Source organism: Bos indicus x Bos taurus, chromosome 3, assembly GCF_003369695.1.
Source record: "Bos indicus x Bos taurus breed Angus x Brahman F1 hybrid chromosome 3, Bos_hybrid_MaternalHap_v2.0, whole genome shotgun sequence".
Lineage (NCBI taxonomy): Eukaryota > Metazoa > Chordata > Mammalia > Artiodactyla > Bovidae > Bos > Bos indicus x Bos taurus.
Genome location: NC_040078.1, coordinates 12,074,101 through 12,080,139, shown reverse-complemented (window position 1 = coordinate 12,080,139; position 6,039 = coordinate 12,074,101). Strand labels below are relative to the sequence as shown.

Here is a 6,039-nt window from a genome sequence, read left to right as displayed (position 1 = left end):
TTGGAAGTCAAATCTTCTACCATCTTGGACCTAGTTGGTTCCAACCTGTTTTTGTCATTGTTTTGTGACTATGTCATTCTCCCAAAGATTGTGCCCTGCCCCCTTCCCTCCTGTCTCAAATTCAGCCAATATGTAACATCTATGTATAGTTCCTCTGCCCTATATAGAATCTCAAGGCAGAACAAGAATTGCAGGAAGCCAATAGTAAGTGGCAGAAATGAACCTGTGATGAATTGATTTGGATCTCTAGTTTCATTTTTTACACCCATTCATTGTTTCATTCAGTGCCTCAGTGCTAAGTCTCTGGGTAAGTAAGGTAAAGGTAAGTAAGTAAAGCTTTCTGCCCTTCAGAAATGTGCAGTCAAATAGCAGAGACCTGTATGCATGCAAATGTAATTTGTGACGTAACTGCTAGATACCAGGAATCTGAACACAGTGCCACCTTAGCAGAAAGAAGACAGCCATTGCTTGTAGCTGTTGGGAGTTCAGAGTGAGAACTGCTGCCCTCTGACAGGGACTGGAAGTATGAGAAAGGCTGCTTTTTCAAAAGCAGAAAGGCATTCCAGGCAGAAGCAAGTGACCCGACAAAGATAGAAGCTCTTGGTATCGTTTTTCCTGGGATCAGCCAACAGTCAAAACTTGTCTGTGGACTGGATGCAGATGGGCATACGGGTGCAAACCGGTGTTTGGAGATTCTCCCAGACCTATCCCCACGCGCCCTTGACCTCTCGGACACCCGGTGCAGCCACCCACGCCGGGATAGGGACTCTAGGCTCCCGGAGCGGTGGGGGCGGGCGGCGCTGCGGACCCGGCGGGCACCGCGGGGCTGCCTCTGCTCGCCAGCAGCCGGGGCCTCCTCCGTGCGCCTCTCCACGCCTGGTTTATTATGCACGAGGCAGGCAATTTGCCTTCCGCCCCGGGGACCCATCTCGGAGACAAGAAGGTAGTTTGTTCTCTGTAATGGCTTCTGCTGGAGTGTGGCGGGGCCGAGGCGCGAGGCGGGAGCAGGGAGTTCGGGCGGGCGGGGAGCCGGGAGTAGGGAGCAGGGAACGGGGAGAGGAGAGCGCGGTGCGCAGGGCGCCTCCCAGCGGCCACTCGGAGCCCGAAGCCAGAGCGGAGGAAGCCAACTCGTTTTCTCTACCCTTCTTTCTGCTGCCTTTTTTGCCTCTTAAGCGGTTTCTTTTGTTTCTTCCATTTCCCTCTGTCTTTCGGCTTCATATTCTTTGAGCCTCACTTAGTGTTTCCTTCCCTCTCCGTCGATTCCTCCCTATCACCGGAGACGAGAGGGGTAAGAGGAATACAGGGATAATTAAAACAGTCATCTCTCCCCGCGTGGAATTCAGGCTCGCAGGGAAATTTGGCTCACTCCTTTCCTGGTCTCGGCCACCTCTGCCTCTCTTTTCCCCTTTGGCATATTCCTTTTCAGTTTCTTAGCCAATTCTATTCTCTGTCCCTATGCCCACAGGAAGACACCCTCAGTACCTTGCCTATCATTTCCAGGGGGTGAAAAATCAAGATTGATCCCAAGGAACTCCCCGGTGTTCCAGTGACTAAGACTGGGGCTCCCAACGCAGGACTCCCAGGTTCAATCCTTGGTCAGAGAACTAGATCCCACATAGTGCAACTAAATTTGTGCGCTGCAACTAAAGATTCCGAATGCCAGAGCAAAGATCTGGAGTGCCCCAAACTAAGACCCCATGCAGCCAAAAAAAAAAAAAAAGGACTGATTCCAAGAATGAGCATTTCCTTCTCATTCACCTGAAGTGTTTCCTTCCTGAAGCCAAAAGCCTTCTAGGACAGAGAGAGAGAGACAGAAAGTAAGGAGAGATTGAAATTTAGAGACTGCCAGGCTGGTATCTCTTGGGAATATCTTCTCCCAGTGAGGGTTGACTAAATCAGCCACTTGACCATCTTCTCAACTGTAAGTTTCATTCACAAGTCTCAGAAAGAAGGTGGAAGTTGTGTGTCTCTTTCAGAATTATTCCCCGAGATTTCATCACCCCCAACCTCTTTACTGCGCCGTCAATACCCCCAGTTCAGGCAATGGAACTTGTGTCCATGGAGGCATCTGCATAGCAGGATTCGAGCGCTGAGTGAGCAGCGAGTGCTTGCTGTTTAATTCAGGTGGATGAGCTGTGTGCTCCTGATCCTTTCCTCCTCTCTGAACCTCAGTTCTCTCATCTGTAAAAGTAAAAAGATTGCATTGGATAGGCTCGGAAATCCACAAACTGTGCTAATCCATGACTCTATGTTAGAGGTAGAGACTGTCCCTAATATCCCAGGCAGGAGACTGTCTTCTACGGTCATAGATTCAGGAAGGTTCTCTGTACAAGGGGAGCCTGTGAATGGAAGGGAGTGTCAGGGTAGGCAGGGGCAGGGAAGAAGGAGCAGGAGTCATTTGGGGCAGATGTGTCTGAAGGAAGCAGGGGATGAGGAGCTGGGCTGGGATGCAAGTGTAGCCTCAGGAAGAGAGTGTGGGGACTGGGAAGGTTGGAAAGTGAAGGGGTGGGAGTTGAAGCCTAGAGCTTGAGGACACATCAGGTGATGTCTTCAGTGTGGAGGAAGTTGAAAGGCTCTCAGGGAGCGAGGAGGGAGTGGCAGGAGGAGCCAGAAGGGCCCCAGCAGGCCTGGAGGATGAGAACAAGAGAGGGCCCAGACCAGGGGTTGAGCAGGGACAGTGGTTTATGAGCTTCAAGGACATGTGACTTGGAGAGTGAGGAGGAGCTGTGTTGTGGGGGATCTGAACCTTCCTGCTGAATCCCTTCCAAACCCGCTGTCATCTGAAGACCCTGTCCCCTGAGGTTTACTGGACTTTCTTATTCCAAAGAACTTGTGGGTTTATGCCCAAGGGGTCTCCTCCTCCTTCTCAGGAAAAGATAAATGGTTTCTTGTGGAAAGGCAGGAAGACCCTGGGTGTGTGTGTTTGTGTGGGGCAGGTATATGTACCGCAAGGTCTGTGTAGGGAATGGGGATGCACGTATGGACTGGGGTGTGCCTGGATTAGGGCGTAGATGTGTGTGTGTGTCCACACGCGCCCACAGGAATGGGCATGCTGCTGGGGCTGTGTGGGGCTTAAGAGCACCTGCCAGAGCCCAGCCACAGCTCTAGGAAAAGAGGGAGGGGCCAAGGGAAGGTTGAGAACCCGAGAGGAGTGATATAAATGGAGCAGGCCCAGGCTGCATGGCGGAAGGAGAATGAATGGGCCTGACAAGGAGGAGGAACCTTTCCTCAGTTACCAATCTTATGAAAGAGAACAAAGGAACAGGGAGGAGGCACAGCACAGAGAGAGAGAGGAGCCAAATGGAGGAGGAGGACGGGGGGGAGAGAGGGCAGGAGGAGAATGACAAAGCTTGTTGGAGACTGATCCGAGAAGGCGAGGCCCATTCAGCTCAGTAATACTCGTGTACCTGCCCTGGGCACTGTGAGGCTGGGCAGGGAAAAGGCAGTTCCAGCCTTTCGGGTGATGGAAGATGTAACCACAGGTAATTCCACTATGACATGGGGTGGGGGAAGCTGCTAACCTCACCTGGGATTTCAGAGGAGGCTCTAGGGAAGAACGAGCAACACACTGAGATACAATATATAGATACAGCAAAAGGAAGAGTGTGGCAGGCTCTGTGCTGAAGAATGTGGTCTAAGAGAGAACTATCGATCACAGAAGCCTCTTCATTGGAGCTCTCCCTGCCCCTCGATGAAGGACATCAATCACTCTGTCTTGGTGGGCTGCCCAATATGCCGCACATATTCTGCTCTGCTCTTTGGTGATACAGACAAGTCTATGTCACACTCGGTGCCAGACATTCCATTGATGCTCAATAGATGCCTCACGAATAAATGACCGAACAAGGGACAATATTTTGTTTTTAGTTTCATTGATGAGGGAGTCAAAGCTGTCCCTCAGCTTTGGAAGAACTGAAAACTAAATTCTTTGTAGATTCCCTGGGCTTAAACAGTCCGTTTTTCTCTTTCTTAAAAAAGAAAAAAAAAGTATGTTCATAGGTTTGATTTATTTTTATTAGCTTTCATGCTGGTCAACATAAAATAATTATAAGAATACAGTGAAATCACCACCATTTTATTTATTTATTTAAAGTTTAGAAAGTTCATAGGCTATATACATTATCTTCCACGTTTTCTCCTGGGAACATTAAAAAATAAAATCCTGTCATGCAACAGAAAAAGTTTTAATCGAAAGAGGAAGGAAAAAGGGGAAGATAGGGGAAGGAAAAGGGGGAGGATAGTGGGTGTGGGGAGAATGCAGGCAGGAGTCTGGGAGACGGGGAGACCCTCCCCCTATCCGTGAGAAACTGCAATTCCCACCAGCTCCCAGAGCAGAACCAGGGGCGCCAGTTGGGACCCCTCCAGGCTCTGGGCGGCTTCTCCTCTAGAGGGCGCAGCAGAGCACCTTGTGTCGGTCCGCACGGCCCCTGGGGGTCTGGCATGTGGCCTCTCATAGAGCAACTAGCTTTGGACGAGGCGCGGGGAGCGCACTGTCTCTGCGTCTGTCATCGCCTAAGAGAGCCACGACACAGTCCAGAGAAGCCTTTGCGCTTCAGCCAGGGCTCGCCCCAGTCCCTCCCGGCTCCACTGTCCGCCCAGCTGTGGATGAGTAATGGGTCAGCCGCGCTCAGCATCGCCCCCTCCCGCTCTTCCACGCCCCCTGCCCCCGCCCCGTCTCCTCCTTCCCTCCACCACACGCAGCGTCTGGAGGTTGCCATACTCGGAGAAGGGTAAGGCCGAGCACAATTTGTCTCTGTGTGATTATCTGTCAGGTACAGCTTGTGAAGCCTCGGCCACCTCCCCCCAACCCTGCAAGAAAATAAATTACACGCATGCACTTGGAGACACGGATGGCACGATGCTGCCCTGCACCCCGCAGCGGGCTCATCTCTGGGAGCAACGCGCTGCTCAGGCGAGCCCAGGACTGCTGATACCTGCACTGCGGCCGGACACCCATCTTCCGTCCTCCCAGCCCTGACACGTCTGCTTTCATCTTTTTCAGCCCGAGTGCTTCGCCTGGAGAGAAGGGGAAGAGCCATTTGGCTGCTAAGAAGTCATGGATGCTGAGAGAGAAGGAAAACAAATTCTTAGCCGTTTCTGATAAGAGGAGTTGGAGATGAGAGAATGGCCTGAAAGTTGCCTATAATTTCTAGAATAGACTGTAAGGCAACAGCGATGCAATGACTGAGTCTCTTCTCTGTGACCAGTGATGGTGGCCAGTGTGCAGTCAGTGGATCTGGGGACCATGCTGAGCTCTTTACACACGTTGTTTCATGGAGCACCACCAGGAAACCCTGTGGGATGGGTGTTTTTTGTTCCCCCTGCGGAGATGAGGACTCGGAGACTCAGAGAAGTTGAGTGACCAGCCCTCAGTCACACAGCTGGTTGTGCCTGACTTGAGGCCAAGCTCTTCACTATTATGGGGTGGGGCTCCGCGGAGCTTTAGCCCTTGAAGGCAGAGGGCAGGAGATGGGCTGTTGTGCATTTCTTGTGTGAGCTTCTGTTTCTTCCTCTTTAAAATATGCACAATACGGTCATCTTCTCTGAATTTTTGTAACAGTTAAACAAGATAGCAAGTCAGTGTAGGAGAAAGGAGATACCACACTCTTCTGCCCTCTCTCCACTGTCTTTCTGTATGCAGGGAGCTTGGTGCTATGAGCCTGGTTGGACACAGACATCCTTGAGGACTCAGAGGAGCATTTGGGGTCAGGGGGCCTGATCCTTTCTGTGTGCAGGACTCCACTGGCAGTCTGGTGAAGCCGATGTTCCCAAATGCATACACTGAAACACCTAAGATTATGAAGGAAGCCAATTGTACTGAAATACTGTTATCGAAAGAGTTAAAAAAACAAACAAAAAAAAAAACCCACACCAAATTTCTGACAGAGTAATCTACCACTTTCTTTAACAAGGCATTCAATAACCAGATCTAGCAGCAGATCTAATAACTACCATAATTTCCAAGTTGTGATGAGTGCAAATAATATTTCAAGAGACCTGCAGCAACTGAGAGAATGTGAAGGCATCTTGATTTCAGTT

The 6,039-nt window shown here is 50.7% G+C and overlaps 1 long non-coding RNA gene across 1 annotated transcript; it reads left to right on the top strand.

Annotated features, from left to right (window-relative positions):
• Positions 1 to 206: 206 nt before the first annotated feature.
• LOC113884587 lies at positions 207 to 5,548 on the top strand. Its single transcript, XR_003508926.1, has 2 exons — positions 207 to 943; positions 5,003 to 5,548. It is a non-coding gene; the product is annotated as an uncharacterized LOC113884587 (long non-coding RNA).
• The last annotated feature ends 491 nt before the right edge of the window (positions 5,549 to 6,039 follow it).